Genomic DNA, 22,455 nt, shown 5'->3' on the forward strand with positions numbered 1-22,455 from the left:
AATAAAAAAAAAAATGCCAGGGCAGGGAAGGGAAGGGGAAGGAGGAAAAGGTTAAGGGTGGGATGTCATAACGGAGGTTGTTTTTGCCTTCCAGTTCTGACTTCTGTCTTTGTGAAAAGGGCGTAGAACATGATGCTATCTTTGACTGTTGGGGCGCTTGGAGGGGGGTGGGGGGAGAGGTCGTGCGATGACTTACAGCACACTCTAAGACATTCCTTTAACGTCACACGGCACCCTTTTTCTTGATAAACCAGTCCCCTAAACGGATGGTCTCCCTGTTGTTCCTCGTACGCACAACGTGTCCTGCCCAAGCCCATTTTTTCGCCTAATTTGCACTAGAGTGTCGTCCACGCGAGTTTCTTCCCGAATAACACTGTTGCTTCCTTACCTCTGAGTGTGACCTCCAGCATTCTTCTTTTCATGGCTCGTTGGGCCTATCAATGCTGTTTCAAGGTGCCTGATTTAATGAGACCCCAAGTCGATGAGGCAGGCCTAGGACCCGATAGCGGGATATACTAAGAAAATTTTCCTGCTAACAAGGGACTCGGCTATCTCACTTTAGGCGTAGCTGTAAATCTGTGGGAGGGGCCTTCGTCCTGCAGTGAAGACGGACATGTCTTGATGATGATGATGATGATGATGGTGGTGGTGGTGGTGGTGGTGGTGGTGGTGGTGGTGGTGGTGGTGTAGATATGAAGGATCCGTATGGATATTTGACACTGTGAAGTGAAACAATTGTCTGTGGGTTCTTATTTTGTAGAGCACGTACGTAAATTACCAGAAGTGTTCGGGAACAGCACGAAGAACATTTTTCGTTGATGAACGAACGGGTAGTAATGAAGGCACGCGAAGCGCCACTTTAACCGCCCGTCAAAGTAAGGTGGTTCTTTCCATCCTTTTTTTCACCTGGCGTTATCAATATTGTGCTGTTTTGGGACCTGTGAGGCAATAAATTAAGAAAAGCCGAAATAGCTCAGTTGGGAGAGCCTTAGACTGAAAATATAAATGTCTCTGTTTTGATCTTGGGTTTCGGCATGTGTTTCCCTTTTTTCTCAATACACTTAATCGCTCCAAAACAATCCTCGTGATAGCACGTGCTTGTCCTAGAGCGTTAGACTGAAAATCTAAAGGTCCTTAGTTCGATCACGCGTTTCGGCATGTCTTTTTTTTTTCACATGCTGATTACTTTTGCGTCTGGGTGAGTACACTTCAGTGGCTAAAATTGCTGCGTGCAAAATCCGAAAGCTGACAGAAGCAGTATACTCTGGGCGCCCGTTGATCGCGGCATAACTGTTTGCATTTTTTTCTTTAGCGAATCGTTGGCGTGAGCAATAAAATGCTGCCTGCGGAGCGTGCTGCACGGCGTATGCCTCAACGCCTTCCGCGGGTTGGCCTCTTTGTCCACAAGGCCCGCTTATTTTCGTCCGCCGGCCGCCTGCGTCGATCATTCGTTTTTCGTCTCCGTGGCAGCATTGTCCTTGCAGTGCGGGTAGGCAGCCTTGGCTCCAAGGCGGACGAAAAGCAACTGCAATCAAGCGTCGCGTAGCATTGGAACAGAGGCGTTTCCGTAACCGCAGCCGTCGGTCCCATTCTCTCCGTGCGCGCGCGCGTTTCCTTTTTGTCTACGACGCGCAACGCCCCGATATTCGTCATGGCAGCCTTTGCGCAAATGCCGGCGGGCACATGCCGTAATTTGGCCCGCTTTCACCGTCCATCGCAAGGACGTTCCACTTGGACGGATGGAGTGCTCACTCGCGAACAGTTTGTGACCGTACGAAAATACTGGCGTGTACACATTCCGCTCTACCAGGCATCCTCCTCTTTCCTTTCTTTCCCCCTCTTCCTGCCGCAGCATCGACGCATGAAATCGTTAGAATGGATCCCGCCACTGTTCTCCCTGACTCGCTTAATGTGCACAAACATAGTCGCCTATTCAGGAAACACTTAGAGCGCGTGGACTTACGTTCTGCCGTGTTAAGGCCCGTTCACACTAGCGACGAAAGCGAGCGAAAGCGACGGGAATTCCGTCGCTTTGTCGCGCGACGATCTTTTTTGGCGAATGGTCGGGACCAATTCTTGTCGTCGCGCGACAAAGCGACAGAATTCCCGTCGCTTTCATCGCAGTGTGAATGGGCCTTTAGAGGTATTGAATATGGTATCAGGCATCTTCTAGCCATTTATTGCGAATTAGTAACCTCATTTTTGTTGGGTATTGAACCTCTTTTTTACGTTATAATTCATGGTTAGACGCTCGGAGTATATACACAAAAAACGGGGCCTACATGTACGTGCCACTTGCGAGTCGCTGATGACATCGTCTTGTAAAGGGAATCTGAAGAGGTCTTTCAAGGACCAATTCAATGCTTGTACACGTGAATCTGTCTATAGTAGCGGTGGCTCAGTGGTTAAGGTCTTGGCTGCTGGGCTCAAGGACGCGGGTTCGAACCCGGCCGTGGTGGCAGTTTTTCTGGTGGAGGGGGAAAACGGAAACGCTCACATGTCGACATTTCGGTGCACGTTAAAGATCCCCAGGTGGTCGAAATTAACCAGGAGCCCTCCACTACGGTGCGCCTCATAGCCCGGGTGTTACTTCTCCGCGTAAACCTCCCATAATTTTAACTGACCCTTCTAGTAGTTCCAATCTAAAGAGCCACGGAAAGAAATAAAGTTGACTGCTGTCACACTCTGGGCTACGAGTCAAGCATCAGGGGTTGCGATGAAACCTCGGCGGGAGACAGTTAAGTTGAAATTAAAAAGAGGGGGTGGATTTTGCCAGCAGACATGTTGCGCGGATGACGCGTAACAGGCGCGACACACACACACACACACACACACACACACACACACACACACACACACACACACACACACACACACACACACACACACACACACACACACACACACACACACGCGCGCGCGCGCGCGCGTGCGCACAAGCGCACACACATACGCACGCACGCACGCACACAGACACATACGCACGCACACACACATACACGCACGCACACGCGCACGCACGCGCGTACACACACGCACACACACACACACACACACACACACACACACACACACACACACACACGCACAAATAATGGGAACAAATAATGGATTCGACGGCAGCCTTAAGAAGTTCCCGTAAGTTGGCTTTGCCAGAATGCGGCACAATTACCAATCAACGCGAATTCGGCGAATGACGAGAGCTAGCACATGATTTGAGTGAAAAAATGGTACTGGCGCAGGTACAGGTTCAACGCAAAACGCCATTCACGACTTCCATCATGTCCCTGCGGTGACGTTTTCCATCATGTCTTCTTTCGCAACGTTTGCGCTTGCAGTGAAGCGTTCTTTACAGCCCTTAACACGATACATACTAGTTTTGGTACGTACGGCGAATGGCACGGACGCTGGGTATGTAGTCCCCCTGTGGTAAAGTTAACACATTCACTCGTAGAACGGAGACAAGTATTTGTTCGACTCTCGGTTGCAAGCCAATTTTGTCGGCACAAATACTATGGCAAATTCAAACTAACCCTAAAATACCCTAACACTCAGCGACAGAAATGCTCTCCCCGGCGTAGAGCCAACGTCTTTCAACGTAGTCGTATAAATGTATATGTTCAAAGGCTTCCGTCCCGTTGTAGTGCGGAGCTCGTTAAGTATCAACGTTCCTCGTTTCAGCTGAATTCTCTTCCTGGAAAGGCGGACACCGAAAAGAACAGCGAACAGGATAAGCGTTCGCCGACCGTTGCGGAGATGAGCTGCGGCAGCGGAGCTCGGCAAGAATGCGGTTTTGCCCAAGGTCAACCTGCGAGTGGCCCGGCCGGCTGTCCGCGGGCTAGCCTTGGCGTAACGGTGCCTCCTGCAGCCCCGAGGGGAGCAACGGCGCTCGGCGATTATCCTCTTCGCAGCGATGCTCTCATACCGCCCTTGTAGTCCGACCGAGCCGCGAAGAAGCCTTCGGCGCAGGTTGGCTCGTCTTCTCCCCGCTCAAGTATGTGCGCCAAGGTTCCCCTCGGGGGGTGTGCCGCCCGCCCGATGTTATCCACCGGAGCGGCGCTTGCGTGCGCGCACCGTAGCCGGTTTTCCCGTTTTGTCTCGGAGGTGACTTCATTGGATTTGGGAGGGATTCGCTGATGCGCGATCATTGAAAGCTGGTATCTGCGCGTGCGGTTTTGCTGCTATTGTACTGCCAGAACGCTCGCATCTGTTGATGATGCCTGGCAGGTTTCAAGGAGGGGCTTCAGATAATCTCTGTTGCAGCTTAGTTTGAACGCTTTTACGAACAAAGTTTGCTGATAAGACGCGGGGCCGTTTGTTTTTTGTTTTGTTGTCGTTTTTGGTTATCCTGTTTCGCTTTACGCAGGACTGGGATCGTGCAACAATTGTAGAAAGGAAAAGTGCTAAGCATTATTTTGTTCTCCCGTTCTAATGAAATACTGTGCAGCACTAGAATGATGTCCATCTGACACAGTATTCCCCTTACGTTCATCCTAAACAATTTCACTTTGGTTTGTATGGAGCGCCAGCCAGCCGTTAAAAGACACACACGGGTCACTTGTGTACCATTCATCCCCGGCGTGTATTTAAATGAGCTTTGGATTGCCGAAACAAATTTACATCATTTTCCTTAAAAAATAGAAAAAGGTTGTTCAGAAATGGTACTCCGCCGAGAAAATTTATTTCGCCTTCATAAATTCGTGCAGGTGCAGCAGCTGGCTGGCGGGGGTGATAGCACCCATGTGGCAGCGGCCTTTCAGATGTATTTCGTCTGTCGCTGCGTTACTCCGCGTCCATGCGGGAAGACAGTCTTCGGTAAGACAACGGGCAGCTTGGCCCGTCCTTTGTCCAGGTTAAACAAAGAGGGGCCCCCCGCTAGCAGGCCATCGCATTCGCGCCTCGACATCTCACTTCTCTCTGGTTTCGGTCGCCGCTGTGGTTTTCTAACAATGCGGACACGCGCGGTTTTTTTGGGGCCTTCCCCAGCTGACTGAGGCTGCTTAACTTGGAAAGCTGGCACCAAAGCTGTCGCTTGACGAAGAAAATAGCGCCCCGGGTTTCTTTCCTTCTTTTGAGGATCAAGTGTGCATAGAAGTGGGACGTGAGCTGAACGGCCACTCGCGCTCTTTTTCCTTTTGTTAGTAAAGTGCGGCTTTGTCACCGACGGGAAAGCGCCTCGGCTGCGCGTTCTTTTATGTTCACGCGAACTCGGCAAATAAATAAAGAAATAAGCACGCACACACACACACACACACACACACACACACACACACACACACACACACACACACATACACACACACACACACACATATATATATATATATATATATATATATATATATATATATATATATATATATATATATATATATATTTAAAGATTTGAAGACTTGAACAGATAACTAGTATTCCAGAGGTCTAAGGACAGCAGTGCCTCGAAAATGAAGTGATGGTCACTAGCAATAAAAGGGAGGGGGCGGAAGTGACGCCACGGACGGTTTAGCACTTTTCGAACCCGTACAGGCAAACCGAGTAGCTTGCATGCCTTTTTTGCCATTGCTTTACTCGCAGAGGTTCTCACGAAGGCACAATAAGTACTTCGGCATGTTACCTCATCGTCTCGTCAATCACCTGGCCTTCTATGAGGCCACTAGTTTCGCAGGCGAGTGGCAATGAATTCAGCATCAGTGAAACACGAACAGGCGGAGAAAGTATCGGTAACCACGAAAAACTCGCACAGCCGGCATCCAACGAAACGACACTACCCCCTCACCTCTACCACTTTCCGTCATGCATAACGCAGCAGCAGCCGATGATAACCCGCCTCTTTCATTGCGGTGTGCTGCCACCTAGCGTGCCTAGCGGAAGTTGAAGCGGCAGGGTTCGCCGGCGTTTCCTCCGGCTGCGTTCTCGTTGTATGCACGGCAATCCCACATTACGGCGAGGAGCAGCCGAAGTTTTTCTTCTGTGTTGGTGTTATAACGCCTTAAGATGACAGCCCCTGGTCATCACATAATACCATGTGGCTTCTTATCACTGAATGAGGGCTGGCAGAGAAATCTCGGACAGATCCGTGTGCCGTCCGAGCAGCAGAGCGAGCAGTACTTGGAGTCGTCTGGCATGAACTGCGATCGCCAGCTCAACAAAGGCCGGCAGTTCGCACACGGCCTTTAAGCGCTGGACAGATGTACGATTGGTACACGCGATTCGCATGCGAGTGATCGTTACGACTGTCGCCGCGACTAGTCGTACGCGTGAACTTGAGACACATGACCCGATGCGCGCATGAGATGCGTCGTCGGCGTCGCTCCGCCCACTGTTTTTGCTCCATGGTCAACTACGACGATCGCTGAGCTGAATTTGTAGATTCTGCGCGTTTGTTCGCAAGAAATGGATAAAGCAAGCAATCGTGAAGCGTTTTCTGCTTATGGAAACAGTCCGCGCACACGACGGCTGTGCCTGCCAGCTCGGCACACTCAGCGGCTCGAACCGGCGCAGACCACGGTAGCCACCGCGCTTGTCGCTGCTCTTCTGAATCAATCTGATCGCTAAAAAGAAGTTCCACATGCGATAAAGTAGGTGTTAGTGTGGTGAAAAATTGTGCTAGGGATTGTTGTCAGGGCTTATTTTAAAAGCGGCGATCAGATATCTGCCGCGATGCAAGCCTACGCTGACCGGTCGCCGCGGCACGCGGTGCGCCGAGCGGCCGAGAGATGGCGATACCTGCGCGAAAGCATCGAATCAGGCTACGCAGATGTCTTGGTCACCGATCGCTCAAATGGCAGTTATAGCTTAAATAAAATTCCACATGCGAGAAAGGGGATGATAGTGTGGTGAAAAGTTGTGTTACGGATTGTCATTCGCAGTTGCACAGATAGCGGCGATCAAATATCCGCCAGGATGCTAAGCCTAAAGTTCCCATCACCCGAGCCGACCCGAGCAACTCAAGCCGCCGTAGCCGATCGTGTGCGGCCGACGGGAAGCGATAGAAGCCGACACCGTTCCCTTTTCGGCACTCCGAGTTACAGCAGAACGCAGCACAAGTTGTGGGCATTGTTCCGCGCACAACGAGCACACACAAAAAAATCAAACGATGTAAATACAACCACGACCCCTTCCCGCTTGTGCGGGAACTGTGGTGAATGTCATCTGCTGCCCCTGCCGGACTGCTTAGGGACTTGGCCGCTAGGGGATTGCGCATGCGCAGTGGGGCCCTCGCATGCCCGCATCGCCCTACCCCTCTGCTGTGCATCAACCTTCGCGCAAGCAAACCGGAACGAATTAGGCCTCATAGAGTGGCAAGTGTTCACGCGAAGCCAGCTTAGGTGGTGTGGTAGTGTTTTCACACTAAAAGGAATGTAATTAAAAACAAAAGACATTCCGATTAAGAAGACATCCTAATTGTCAATACCGTGCACCATCTCGTACCATCACATCAACGCCATGCCTCTGAAATCTCATCAGAATATCACCAGCAGCGTGTTGCGAAGAAGAAAATCGGATTGTGCGGCATCGTTCCAGAGGCTTCCCAAGTGATCGTCCTCCCGGTTCTTTCTTCGACCAGCGCTACAAGACGCTTGAAGTCGATGTTCCGGAGGCCCTGTACTGGAACTCCCTACGGTGTGCATGCCGAGTTTTTTTGGCGCTTCATGAAGGAACTGGCTCCTTGTGACGGACAAAACGTCGTTGCCCTGTGCAGTCATTGAACTCAGGCCTTCTTGCGATTGAATCCAAGAGGATGATTGGACTGCGCAGCATCGTTCTGATGGTTTCCCAAGAGCTCATCCTCCCGGTTCTTTGTTCGACCAGCGCGACGAGACTCTAGAAGTTCATAAATCGTAGGAGCTGCCCCGAACCGCCCCACGGCGCGCTCTATGCGAAGGGACTTGCTCCTTTGGACGTGCCCAGACATCGTTGCTCTGTGCAGTAGTTAAACTTAGGTGTGACGCTTGAATTCGAGGGCGCCTAATTGACAGGGGGCACAGTGAAGCCATCGTTGGGCGTTACGGGGTGCTTCTATGACCTCTTAGCCTCCGGGGATGACCGTGCCATCTACAAGAAGCCAGCCGGTGTTTGAAACGGCGGGAGAGCTTAGCTCGCAGTGTCTACAAGATTCCGCCAGCGTAAACGGCAAAAAGGAAGGAAACGTTGAAAGGGTGCCAAGACGGCCAGGACATCTGACCGACGTTATGCAAACTCAGTTACAATGGCGTAAATCCAGAAAAATCACAGGGGGACACGTATCCTGCCATGGCGGCCATTTTGTTTTTCTTTTAATATAGCTGCTAAGAGAGATTCCGTGCAATTGGAGGGCGGAGGGTCAGGACACCCTGACACCCCCCTCCCTTCATCATCTACGCCACTGTTCCGTGAGGCACTCTTGTTTTGTTATTTTTCCAGGACCATTTTGGTGCTTCTTCAGTTCAGGACCATTGGAGTTTTTTGAACTTCTTATTGAAGCTGCAGCTTCGCATTTGTTACTTAAAATTTCCTCTTGCTTAGCGTGCGTGTGAGCCCCTTGGAGTATTTTCTTAACTATATTTCATTGTTCATGTGACAAAACGTGATGATGCGCTACATAGGCGTTCGGACGAATGTCTTCACGTCGCGCACGTTAAAGATCCTTAGTTGGTCATAATTAAACCGGAGCCCTCCACTACACGGCGCACTTCATAGCCCAGGTGTAGCTTCGGTGCGTTAAATCCCCAACTTCTTTTTTTGTTGTTGTTGTTGTTCTGGAGAAAGCGTAACTTGCGCAAGTCCGGGGAATGACTATCTCGCGGAAGGAACAAGGGCAAACAAAAGTCTCTGCCTCTCACGGCCGGAGATCTGATACCCGAGAAGATTCACTGTCGCCCGTGCTCTGGACGCGTCTCGCCAGCTACACGACACGGCAAGCGCGGCGACCAGCCCATACGATAGCAGCAGCCCTGCCGGGCGCACAGAACACTCTGCGCGATGTCTCTTTGTGCGCCCCGCGGCTGCAGAGATCATGCGGGCTTTCCTCGGGCCGTTGTTCCTCCTCCTCCTCTGTTGGCCGTGTGCTTCCTCGAGCGATAAGCCCGCTTGCCCACCCCACACAATGATCCATTTCTGTGGTGCGTGTGCCACATTCCCGAGTGACAGCTCCGGCTCGCCGCCTCGTGCATCGCGTCTGTTTCCCGGAGCAACTGGGCGAGCTGCTGCAGCTGGCCGACCGCCTAGCTCGTTCAATCGGCTCGCTGCCGAACCGCCGGGCCTCTGTCAATCACAAGGCGCTGCCTTCCGGCCCCTGTTGTTCAACTCTGGTTCCGCAAAGAAAGCGGGACGGTTGCAGTTTGGGCTGCCGAGAAAGCAGCCGTAGTGAATGCGTCGGTGTGTCGACATGAAGGGCGCACGTGGCCCCTCGCGGGGGACAGCACACTGGCGGGCGGTGCGGGTACCACACTGAGGCGGCGTGCAATGGTGACACTCCCGCGCCTCGCTTCGACTCGCGCAGGCCTGTTGCGAACAAGTACGCCAGGCGCGCCCCGCATTTTCTTTCATTCCTCTGTGCAGACCTGCCTCGGAACACTTTCTGACGGTCGTGCGCGTAGATTTGTCGCAACGGCAAAACTGGGCTAATTGCCTACCTGCGCTGGACCAGTGACGAAGACCAAGTTGAGCAGGCCCGGAAGAGGCAAGCATCGTGACTAGAAAGCTTAGTGCTGCATGCAGTTTTTACTCATATTTCCGTTTTATCCTGGTTGCTTGTTTTTGGAAATTAGGTTGCGGGTTTCTGCGGTACTTATACCAAACTCAAATACTCCGGTGGCGCCACGTTAGACCTGGGTCCCTCGTTGACTCGCTGGACTAGTGTGTGGTCAACGTTTTGAAAGGCGAATAAGTGGCAGGCTTCCGTACTCTTACAAGTTGTGCACAAATATTTTGGTTGGTCGGAAGGAGTGAAGAATGAGCGCCCCGTTCCCACAAACATGCTTTTCTTCGGTTATGGCTAAGTGGAACAAATGGTTACAAAATGCTGCAGCGTTAATCCTTCTTTCGAACAATTTAGAAAGTGTGAACACAAGTGATCACACCGCAGCGGTGATGTAGTGCCTCAGGTGTTGTGTGCACGAGCTCGTCGCTGGTTCGATTCCTGGCCGCGGAGGGAACGAAATTTCGGGGCAGGTTAAAGGGTGGTGGAATTACTCCGTAGTCCTTTGCTGCGGTGCACCTCGTAGCCTAGTAGGCGCACCAAGCCCCAATTTGAAAATACGCGTGCCCACACGGTCGCACACACAACTGCCAACGTACCACAATGAAAGCATCTCCACAGTGAGGAGCTGGTGTTGTCCGGCTAGTTCTCTCATCCGTGACTTACACCACGGTGCGGCACGAGACCGGGGATGACAAGCGCGTCCCCACACGCTCCTAATGAGGACGCACATCAGTGCCGCCCCTACTATATCTTGTACCGTTGGCTTCCATCCGGATGGCTTCTTCGCAGCGCCAGAACCCCGCTGCTTGTTATGTGACTCAAAGACGCGAGTGGAGTTCAAGTGTGATTGCTTTACGAATGATCAAGGCGAAAGCCTTAAGTGCCCCATCCTGCGGAAAAGCGCTGTTGCTGTTGTAGCTGTCCGGCCATGAAAATTAAAGATGAAATAAATAAAAAAAGATGCGTCATCCGATGCGATTTGGAGCCTGGTCTGCACAGTAGCATCTCGGGGCTTACCAGCTGGGCCACCTTCGCAGGTTGCCAGCGCTGGATAAGATTGATTTGATTAATTGTAGGGTTTAACGCGCCGACGCAACGCAGGGGATGAGGCGCGCCGTAGTGAAGGGCTCCGGATTAATTTTGACCACCTGGGGATCTTTAACGTGCGCCAAAATCTCGCACACACGGGCATTTTTGCTTTTCGCCTCCATTAGAAAAGCGGCCGCCGCGGCCGGGAATCGAACTTGCGAGCTCGGGCTCAGCAGCGCAATGCCTTAGCCACTGAGCCACCGCGGCGGGTAGCGCTGGATAAGGAGGCCTCCAACAAAGGAACGCACAAAGTCCAATAAATGTTTCTTTCCTCTTGCTCCTCCTCGTTGTTGTCCCTTTCTTCGTGGCACACACACAATTGGTGGATTGGCCATAAATCGGGAGCTTTGAGGGGCTAATATGCCCGCTTCGCAAAATTCACAAAGCTATGAACTTGATATTCAGAAGTTGTAGAATAGTGCGTGCCGCCAGACACTTGAACGTGATGGCATGTGAGTAGAACAGGCGCACACCAGCCACGCAGAACCTTGGTTTTGGAGAAGCAGTGGCGCGTGCCAGTCTGCTTGGTGACGTGATTTCCGCCGTAAGACGAGCAAGCGAAAGCGAAAAAAACAAACTCAAACACGGGTAGGAGAAAAAAATCCAGTCGAAGTAATTCGCGTCAACGAAACGTCAACCGAAGAAACGAAAGCAAAGAAAGAGACGAAAATACCATGTTGCAGCACAGAAGTTGATAAGTATCGTCAGGCTTAAGGTACGTGCACACTAGCGTCGAACTTGCCGTGCCGCCCTGCCGTCGGCCGCCAGCGGTGTCGCCCGCGCTGCGGGTGAAGGCTGCGACGCGACGCCGCTGGCAGCCTACGGCAGGGCGGCACGGAAAGTTCGACGCTAGTGTGCACGTAGCTTTAGGCCTTCAAAGCACGTAAGTAGACTTAAGTGTTCCGAGGATTTTTTTCATATATAAAAACGCAAGTCAAGTGGTGAGATAGAAATACGGGGGAGTGGCTTGGCGACGTATGCACGGACACGTTTTCGTTATAGCCCGACATATATCACATTCTACGGTAAAAAAAAATAATCCAGTGAGCCTTTCCTTGAGAAAGTCATCGGGTGCATGAAACGCGAATATGAACCTCCCCAGTAAGCATAAAAAAAAGAGAAAGCACTTCTGGAATTCATAGCACGCGCCACGCAGTTTCTTTCATTTTCAATCAAATGCCAGCCTGGGAACGTTCCGTATGTGGTTGCGCGGGGATGGGCCTCAGGAAGGTTGCGCTCCAGATGACGACAGGTTTGCCTTGCCATTTTTGGCTAATCCCCCGCGTGAGTATATGTATCACGCGTGAGTATGTGGGCATGGGTCTAGGGCAGCAACGGCATTATTTACGGTGTTTTTGTTGCGGCGAATTTTACAAGCCACGTAAAAGTTTTCTCCAACCTGCTGTACCTTACAACGAGCCTTAAAACACGTATAGAAAACCCCAGAGTTGTGTTTTATGAACAGCAATGGTTCTTGTATATATCTGCGGCAGTAATGATGACCCCGAGGTTTCGTGTGTTCTCATTTCTGTTTAACTCTCTGCGCTTTCACGTGATAACAAAGGAAAATAATTGTGACCAAGTAGTAAATGTGACAGAGTAACATCATTTTGACCATTCCCGCTTCAGAAGTGCCTGGACCCCCGCCAGCCTTCAAAGTGACAAACGCATTTTATTTTCAGGTACCACCATGCGCGAAATTTTGGGAGTGGGTCTAATATAATATAACGGTGCAGACTTGCACCCCGGCTCCGTGGGCCAAGTCGAGTGAAGAAGGGAGTGGCTTCCCCGTCTCCGTTCCCTGCTTGCTCAGCGCTGCGTCCGGTGTCTGTCGATGCACTGCATCAGACTATCCACCCCCTGGGGTACTACAACGTGCACAATATACAGAAGTACACAGTAGCTTCTGCTTCTATTTTCTTTTGTCTGTCGGCTTTAGCTTCTCCTAACGAATGCAGCCGCCCAGCAACGGAACGGAGCCTGTGCTGGTCTGGGCACTTCATTCAGGCCGGTTTTCAGCACGGCCGCATTCTCTGGCTTGTATACTGGTCACGTTCGCCCTTCTCTCAGACAGTCTCGAGAGCACCGAGGCGCTACGTTGAGCAGCCTGAGAGAGAGCCCCTGCCTGCATTTACAAATATACACCGACCCGTGCTTTAATTGCGGTTTTGAAGGAGACAAAACAGGAAAGAGGGGGGGGGGGTGCAAGGTTAATCACTAGAAGGTTAATCACGTATTGTTTTAACATGACCATAACTAAAAGGTCGCACGCTAATCAGGACTTGGTCCCTTTTGGCATTAAAGAGACCCTGAAGCACTTTTCCAACTTTTTTCGAAATCTTAGAAGCTTGCACAACTTGTCAACCAACACATCCACTAATTAGATGAGGGGGGTCGCAAAGTACCTCAGCCAGAAATTACGACTCTGTGCCCATCAGATAACTTAGAAACTTGCTCAAATGTTTTTTTCTCTCTTTCCTAGTCTCGGCGTTCTTCGACTGCTGGAATTACGTCATTACCTCGGTGTTGCACCTATTGGCTGGCTTTTCTTTATTTTATGTACGCCATTTTTTGTGTTGGTTGTAACACAGCTACAAGGCACGAACACGGTTTCATCCCTGCAAGTCGCCTTGTCTCACATGCTCGGCTGTGTAGGTGAATGTCAACCCCGCAGGGCTGCAGATGGCACTAAATTTTTGGCCTTTCGTCTCCGTTTGCACGCATCGGAATGGCGAAACATATGGTCGCTTGTACTTTTTACTACCTTTCAGAGCCCCTACGACACTTCTTTCCAATTTTTTCCTCCTCCGAAACTTTTTTTTAGAACGTGGTCAATAAGCGCGTCCACTGATTAAATTAGGTGGTGACCACAAAACATCCGAGCCAAATATTACCACTCTTCGAACATCACATAACTAAGAAACTTTCTCTCTCTCTTTCCCTCCATCTTTCTTTCTTTGTGTTTTACAAAACCTGGGCGTTGTCGGCTTGCTTGAGTGATGTCACACCAGCGACATCGCCGCTATTGGCGATGTTGGTTTCCTTTCAAATGCTCCAATAAACGCATTCGATGGCCACTCTAAAAATATTGCGACAAAAACAAAGCAGAGATGAGAGGAGGTATCTGCTGCTGCGAGCAAGGAACACAGTGCAGCCGATCCCAGTTTTATTTGGTGGATGTCTGTCTTTTTACTGTGTTTCTGCACCACCAGATGGGCTCCCGTCGAACTCTCGATTCATGCCATTTCGTTTCAGTGCCGCTCTGAGCTGGCGGTAAGTATAGCTTTGGAGGGGCTTCCAGACACGGATGACAGGGGAAAGCATTTGTCGCACCGCTGCGGTGCTGCTAAATGCAATTCGGTGTTGTAAGCAGCGCAAGAGGTGAGCGCTGTAAGAAAGAGTTATTTGCATTTAAATTATTGCGTAAGCGAGAGTGTAGAATAAATGCGTGTCACGGATTTTGCACCAGGAACGATGCTTCCTTGGGCTCCGGCATATGCTTCCCTACAAACGCGTGTGCAGGTGAGAGCTACTCCTCAACAATAAGGTTGGTGGGGTTTTGGATGACTAAGGGTTATGTGCTGAAATGTGGGAAAGAAAAGTGTTATAAGCTCAAGTACCATGCAGAGAGCTGTGCAAAGTGACACTCGGAAATAACGGCGCTCATGAATTCGTTGGCAGAAGGAACACTTGCGCACATTTACGGGCGTTTCTTTATTCCTTTATACAATAAAAAAAGATGTCATATTGACAGAAATACACGTAAGTATTTATAGACGTATACGTGTGTCGGCAAGTTAATTACCGGGCTAGCGGAGGCTCCACCATGCAGAGAACGCGCACATACTCCAAACGCTCAGCTGCAAAAGCATTTTTTGGCAAAGTTGAACTGGGGGCTACTTTCTTGGCCACTTAGCTTATTTTCCTGTTCTCTCTATTTTTAGATTATTATCCCGTCCCTGTAATTGCGTTCCACTGGGCCACTTATTCCGCGCTCCTTCAAGGGCGTTCCCACGACATCATTTTCGCGGCCGTCGGCTTTATGTGTACGTGCACCATCCATTCAGCTGTGTGGGGCGCACACGAACGGTTACCAGTGGTGATTTGGAATTAAGGAATGTATCAAAGCAAACAGAAGGAGCGGACATGATTTGTGTATCTCGGATCTTAATGCGATTGGGAAATATCGGCTAAAACATCTTCCCATATAATAAATGACCCTGAGGGTATACCTTCCTGAGAATAAATAGCAGTTTTGCATTTTCGCGGTTTTCTTCTGTTTCAACGCAGGTGAAACTCATCCATGTCCCAGAAACATTCGGGCTGTTCAGAAATCCCGCACTCGCCTGAGCAGTATTAACCACGTTAGTTCACTTGTGGTACGTGTATTGGTATGTACGTTGATTCACCTCATGAAGGTCCGATTGTTACTGCGAACCGAAAAGCGAAAAGTACTGCGAACCACATGAAAAAGGGAGGTTGACGACTGGCTGCACATAGTGAGAAAGGCCCATGTCTAGAGACTGGGACATTTCAGGGGTCGCAAATTATGTCCGCGTTATAGCTAAAGCGACAGATTATAATGCAAGGCTGTAGGACGCTGCGAACAGTGCTCTCAGCGCAGATTTATGGTTAAAATTGCTATATGCGACAGCCCTGCGTACACTACTTTCTAATGCAAAGTCTCCTCTTGGTTAAGTACACCAGCCGTCTGTATACGCATTTGTTGGCACGTATGTCGAGGTGTATAGAGTCGTTCTTTAGACTGGTAAAATACGGCGCGGCAAAATGACAGTGATTTTAATCGCTTAGTCGCTAAAAAAACAGCGAGAACATTCCTTCCTTATGCGTTTCTGACGGTCGCAATAATTTTTGTGGTCCAAGGAGATGATCTAAAAAAGCGTTGATTATATACCTTAGTGAAGTTGGCAACAAATGAAACCAAAGAAGTTGTTTCAGATAGGAAATAGTCCAGGGGCCGAATTCTCTAAAACGACGGGCCGTCGTTGTGAAACGACGGGGTAGCGCCATGCAAATGCATGTGTTCTGGGGTAGGGGCCGTCGCTTTGGGGTGCGCTGCGGAGAGAATGAGTCGCAGAAAAGCAGTGCGGCAAGGGCGCGAAGCGACAAGCGAAACGACGGGGAGCAGTGGGTGTCGCTTCGCGCCCTTGCCACACTGCTTTTCGGCGGCTCATTCTCTCCGCAGCGCACCCCAAAGCGACGGCCCCCTACCCCAGAACACATGCATTTGCATGGCGCTACCCCGTCGTTTCAAGACGACGGCCCGTCGTTTTAGAGAATTCGGCCCCAGCGTACACTTCCAAGTACTTTTTTGTGTTATACAGGCACAATTGTTTTCGCGTACAGAGATCAGCTCATTGAAATCAGTAGTCGTAGTATGTAGGGCTATAGTGACAGAAATGAGACCGATTCTGGGAAATTAGAGTCAACTCTAAAAACTGCCATGGCCTCGTTCTGACATCCACCGACATCTGTTTTCTTCACTGCGAAGGTCTCAAAATACGGCCTCGTGCGCCGATTTTTTCAACCAATAATTGACGCAGGCCCAAAATTTGCGTTCAGAACGAAGACTCCCTTTCCTTCAAAAGTGGATGCCAAATGTGTGATCGTGAGCCAGGAGCGTTCAAGGAGGCAAAATCTTGAGCGGCGGCGCCAGTGGGCACCTTTATTGCCTCAACATTTCGCTGCCGCTGCAGGGTTGCAGCGCGGCGCTTTCTGTCTCCGCGCGGTCTCCCAGACGGGGTGGCCGCGTGGGCCATTTGTGCCCACACTGAGCGCGGCTTAACGAGTAGGTGAGCTGGGAACGGGCGACGGCGCAGCCAGGGGAGAAGATTGGGAAAACGGCGCATTTTACAGTGACGGGTAAACACGGCGGCAGCGCATCGACCCCGTTTCCTGCGCGCACATTTGTTTGCGTCATCGGCCGTCGAGTTAGACCTGGGGCCGCTCGCGTGAGGCCCCGGAATCGCAAGAATGCGAGCCGTTCAACGCGCGCGCTGCCCGTTGGGTAACGAACCACCGCCAGCTTCCGAGCTTTTTACGCGCGAGCGCAACGTCGATTGGCAAAATGCGACGATGGCCTCGGTTCTCTTCCCAGCCTGCCTCCGCGCATTCGGGGCCGCGTTTCTCTCCCCTTTCTTGCGGGCTGCAAAGCACTTACGGGGCTGTCGCAGTCTGAGGTAATTACTTCCTCCTACTTGCGACGGGGCCGTTTGCAGACAAGTGTTCGCGGCTACATTTTCCGCGTCATCCGATGGGGGTGCACGTGGTTTAACTAACTGTCACAGGTGATACTTTGAAGATACTTCGGAATACGTTATAACTGATACTGTCGCGACAGCGTCGTTAGCGTTGTCTTGCTGTACTGGTCATACCCGTTACGTACGGACGGGTGGCAGGCAGACAGACAGACAGACAGACAGACAGACAGACAGACAGACAGACAGACAATGGATAGCGAGAGAAAGATAGCCACGTTACTATGAGAGATAACAGAGACACAACCGCTCCTAATGTGAACTGCCTGGTGGAAAGCAGAGAGGTAGACTTTCTGCGGTAAAACCAACGCTACACGCAGCGTACATACGCATGTCAACATTTTGCGCGAGCCAAGGTAAATGGTGCCAGATACCACTAGCGCCCACGCCAGTATTTCGTCCCATCCGGCCTTGCCCAGTGAAGGGGGAAAGAGAGATAACTTCAGTGATGCACAGAAGTGAGCCTACCAGCGATTTTGGCTTGCTACTCTGTATGAGGATGATGAAGGGTGAAGATGAGTGAAGATGAGGCGTAAGCACTAACAGCCACAGGCGCATGCACTGCCGGTACTACCCTTTTACGACATTTTTTATTAAGAGTGCAGGAACGCACGCGTAGCACACACACGGAAGTATGTTTGATTATAACTTTCACAGGATTTGGTCAAAACCGCACCTTGGTCCAAACGCCTGTACCTCAGTAATGTCATCGGACCATGACACTCGACTGACGCTGCTACACGGGCCTTGGTGCCCTTTCTTCGTGGCCTAGTGGAGGGCGTAAAATACACATATACGAGAATTAACGGAGAGGATCATAAGGATGATGCACAATATTGGTCTTATATAGTACACAATATAGTGCACAATATAGTAATTACTAAGTCCCGGACAGGCAATCGTGTCCTGGCTTGTGTAATTTCCATGTGTGCCCGAGCCAAGCAGCTTGTTCCGGCCAATATAGATCTGCTGGTATACCAAGTTGGAAAGTCGAAGTGATCAACCCCCTAACTCTCTCCATCGCACCCGACTTTAGCTATCCGGCCGGCGGCTACACACCTCTTCGTATGGTTGCCGCATCTACCATTATTGTCGAAGATAAGGTGGAATCGGACCCTAAAGGGAAGACATGAGCGCCGTTGGCGGAGCAACAGATGGAATGATGTATGCAAGGTGGTTCCGACAGCGTATTATTTTACTTCCCTGAACGGCCGTATACAATTTTCTGTACTACTATATTGTTTTGCTACATTACTTCATTTTTTTACCTGTTTGCAGAGGGCAGCGCAACAAAGCAATAAATTCTATTATCGGAGCAGACGACTTGCATTCCGTCCCAGATGGGTGACGTCCCTGTAGTCCGGGATGCCATGCATGCCCTGGCCGTCCTCGTCGCCCTTTCCACAAGCCGGTCCGCAGGGTTAGGGATGGTAAGCTGGGCCTCCCACTGCTCCTCGCTTGTTCGAGCGACGGGGGGCACATCGGAGCCCGCACACTCCCACACCATGTCGTGTACAAGGAGCAGAGCAGTACTTGCATTACGAGTCGTAGCTATAGCTGGGTATACATGACATGTAACAAGGTTCCAGGCGGGAACGAGTTCGTTTGTAGTTGCCTGTACAGGACGGCGTCCTCTCTGCTCAGTGTTTGGGGTGTGCCCAGTTGGTAATTAGCTTACTGATGATGAATACTGCACTGCTTGCTTTCGACTGAAGAACCGCGCACACGTTCTTGTGAGTGCGATGGGCTTACTCCGCTGACTTGCTTACGTATAGTGCTTAGGGCGTCGCGCTGCTGAACCCCAGAGCGCGGTGAGATTTCCAGCGGCAACGGTTGTTATTACTGGTGAGGGCGAAGAGGGAAAATGCGACCTTGTATACGATATGTCGGCGCACCTTTGCAATACCACGGTGCGGGATCAAAGGGGCTTTTCCTCTTTCCATTTGCATTTCGCTCTCTCACTGATCGTGCTTCGCAGTTCGGCGTCTCCGAGAATGGGGCGTGCACTTGATGGCCGGCGTGCTACCACACCCGTCGGAGCCGGGCTACCTGCGGTGGCATGCGTGGGGAGAATGGGTGTTGGCGTCAATAAGGGGCTGGCTGCAGCTCAAGGGACTCGGCAACAATGATGCCTGCACGCGCCGCACTATGGGCGTGGGAGAGACGAGTGCACGGAACGTTATACCTTGAGGCCTTAATTAGCGCCGATAATTTCCGATGAATGCCGCCTGCTTGTTTTTATTCAGATTTTATGTCTGGCCTCGGCAGACTATGATTTTGACATCGGTTGTGAGCGCATGACGCACGCCATGGCACGCTGTCGCACAGGAAACTAGGAGGTGGGCGACACTCCTGCGTGACCACATCGCTTGCGTGCAGTCACCAGTAAGCCGATTCCAGATTTAAAGTTTCACAGAGACGACAACTCACCGATAACTGAAGATGAATTCAAATTCAGCGGCGCCTACAGGCCATTTTGAGTCTGTGCAAGCACAGTCTGGGTACTGTAAAAATTGGCGAAAGAGCTGCCGGTAGTCAACTGAAAATTAAGAGGCCTCTCCAAGAGCGGATAAACGGCCACCATCTAAACCCATCTGCACCAAAGCTTCTCTCCTTTTTGTTACGGGTGTAATTTTTTGGCGACCATGAGTCAAGAAATAGGAAAGTAGCGCTCCTGTGTTTCTTCTTTGCGTCCTTCGGGCGCATGGTGCCCTCAGTATCTCGCTAGCAGCTCCTCGAGCCTCGACCAGAGAGTCCCTGCCGCGAACCACGGCAGCCTGCCTCCGCTTTCCGCGCACGGACGCTCGATCCCCGATTATGGAAGCGTGGGCACCGGCCGGATGGTGGCCGTCCCAATTCGCGAAACCTCCTCCTCGTCTTGAGATGTCTAGTCTTCTTTTAATTTTTGTTTCTGTACATTTGCGTATGGAAATCGCTGTCTCGCAGCCATCAGGCGCCCGTTAAGCTCGCCGAACACGCTCGCGTGCAAGCAATGCGCGGGAAAACAGGTGGGCAGACAGGCACTGCAGGGGGCCTTCATTCCTTGACCTCCCTGCCGCTGCAGCCGCGGCGGCGTATTTTCGCTGACCTCCCAAACGTGATGGACGCCGGTCCTCGTTAGCGCGTGCTCTCGGCGTCCTTTCAGTGCTGGGCAGCGTGACGTGCGGACAATCGGCGCGCAGCTCAGAAGGCTGACTTTGATTAGGGCTGCGCCGCGGTGCCAGCTTGGGGCGGGGGCCCATTCACGGGGCTCTCCGCGCGCTGCTGTCCGTCCAGGGGCGTACTGCCGCGGCCTGCAGGGCTGTTGCGTCAGGCGTCTGTGTACTCCGCGTCACGGGGGAAATGATAATATACAAGGATTTTACCAAGTCAGCGCGGCTCCCAAGAATGCCAGCGCAAAAGTGGGTAACAGAGCTGTCAGAAACCCCAGTTGCGGGTCACGAGGTGGAGGATCCCTGACGCTGGCAGCCCTGCATTACACGGTCTGCGCTTTAGCGGCAGTGCCTTTGTTTTGTTCGGGGGAAGAAAAGAGAGCGTACTCTGGTGGTTTATCCCGTGCTCCCTTATGCTCCTTCACCGCGTACTGAAGCTCCGCACGCAGTCTCTGTTTCATACCTCGTACATTTTACTTCGCGCATTTCTCGATAGCACGGCATGATACTGCAATGCGCTTCCTATATCCTCAGATCCCGCGGACAATGTACAATGGGAGGAACAGCTTGCCTGAAAGGCGCGCTTTAGTGCAGAGCTCCGAAAAGATCTCTACTGCTCTTTTTGCTGCAACCATTGCACTGATTATGAACAAACGTTTATTACACTGGCATTTTTTTTTTCTTGGGAGGCGTTTTTTTAGAATGGTTTGTTTTTCAAGCTCGAACGAGCGGGTAGTTTTTTTTTAGCTTCGAATGCGCATAAGGAATGCAAATAAGACGATTATTCTTTTCTGCGACATTTCTTCGAAGCGGTAAAATTAATGTCTGCTACAGTCGTAGTTATGAACGCGTAAATAGCCCTGCCTCCGAGCCATTTCGCATGAATTATGTAATATATTCTCGATTTGAAGCGTGCTGACCGCTTCTCGGGGATTGAAATTAGGGCCACTGTCCATAGGAATGCAGTTATAGTCTAAAATATTACTACTAGTGTCGCTATGACATCGTACTAAAACGCAAAATATGTTTAAGCAGCCGGCGCTGGAGCGAATAGCGCTCTTGCTGACTTTTGCTTGCTGTGAAGCAGCGCTGCGACAGAAAGCATGTCTGTAAATTCAACATTTCACTATACCCGTGCTCGAGCCCTGACTGCGCGATACGGCGAAGACCCATCGCCCTATATACAGATGCTACCCTCTACCCTGGGCGCGCCGGCCACGTAGCATGCGTAGTTACTCATACTGGCCAATGCGTCACTGCCGCCACTACTACCACAAGCTCAATCGATGTCACCGAAGAAATATCCATTGCCCTGGCCAAGTAACTATCCTCACCGATTCGCAGACAGCCCTGCCGAAATTACCAAATTGGCCGAATTTCTTCATCAGCTTTTCACACTCCTCAAAAACTGCTCAACGACCCCTGACATCCGCATCGTCTGGGCTCCTGGACACGCCGCCATCCCCGTCAATGAAGCGGCTCACGCCGCGGCTCGCGATATGATACACCGAGCCATTGCCGACGGTGGCCAATGTTTACCCCCTCACGATCGACCCCACCCACTGAGTGGCTACACGGAGATTCTCGCGCATTACCGGCAAACTCGCCGTCGTCTCCCACCACCACACTGGCGCCTCTCCAGAGAGGACGCTACAACTTGGCGGCGGCTCCAAACGAATACCTATCCACATCCCACCCGCCTCCACCTCATCTTCCCCACCCAACACTCTTCCCTCTGTGCTCACTGTCCCCAGCCTGGCACCCTCTACCATATACTGTGGGGAGTGCCAACGAACTCCAGACTTGCCCCCCTTTCCAACCCAACCTTCGAGCAGTGGAGGGCTTCCCTGGCCAGCCCGGACCCGGATATCCAGCTTAAGTTGGTGGCCCGAGCACGGACGGCCAGCCGAAGTCAAGGCATCCCGGACTAGGGACGCCTTCCACGGAGCGACGCCCACACATCAGCCTCTGCTGGAGAAATAAAAATTTTCTCCCTCTCCCTCTCTCACTATACCAATGTTCTCTGGCGCTGCTGAGTACGATTTTTAATGCGCATGCGCGTCGCTTTTTGCGAGGTGGTTAGAGTTGTAAAGGAGGAGAAACAAAATACTGAGGACCGCGCAGGTAGGCGACGCTTAGCCTCAGACAACGTTTCAAAAATGATGACGAGGCTCGACTAAACCTGGGATGTTGTTTCTACTGAGTAAAGAACAGGATTCTGCTTGCGGAAACGGAAGTCAAATCCTTGATCAGG

General features: G+C 51.3%; 1 protein-coding gene across 1 annotated transcript in view; it reads right to left on the bottom strand.

The window, feature by feature from the left end:
- Uif (sushi, von Willebrand factor type A, EGF and pentraxin domain-containing protein uif) overlaps positions 1-22,455 on the bottom strand; it is a 134,140-nt gene that overhangs the window by 71,627 nt on the left and 40,058 nt on the right. The window lies entirely within an intron of this gene.

Source organism: Haemaphysalis longicornis, unplaced genomic scaffold (assembly GCF_048455015.1).
Source record: "Haemaphysalis longicornis isolate Haplotype H1 unplaced genomic scaffold, Haemaphysalis longicornis Haplotype H1 scaffold_1, whole genome shotgun sequence".
Taxonomy (NCBI): domain Eukaryota; kingdom Metazoa; phylum Arthropoda; class Arachnida; order Ixodida; family Ixodidae; genus Haemaphysalis; species Haemaphysalis longicornis.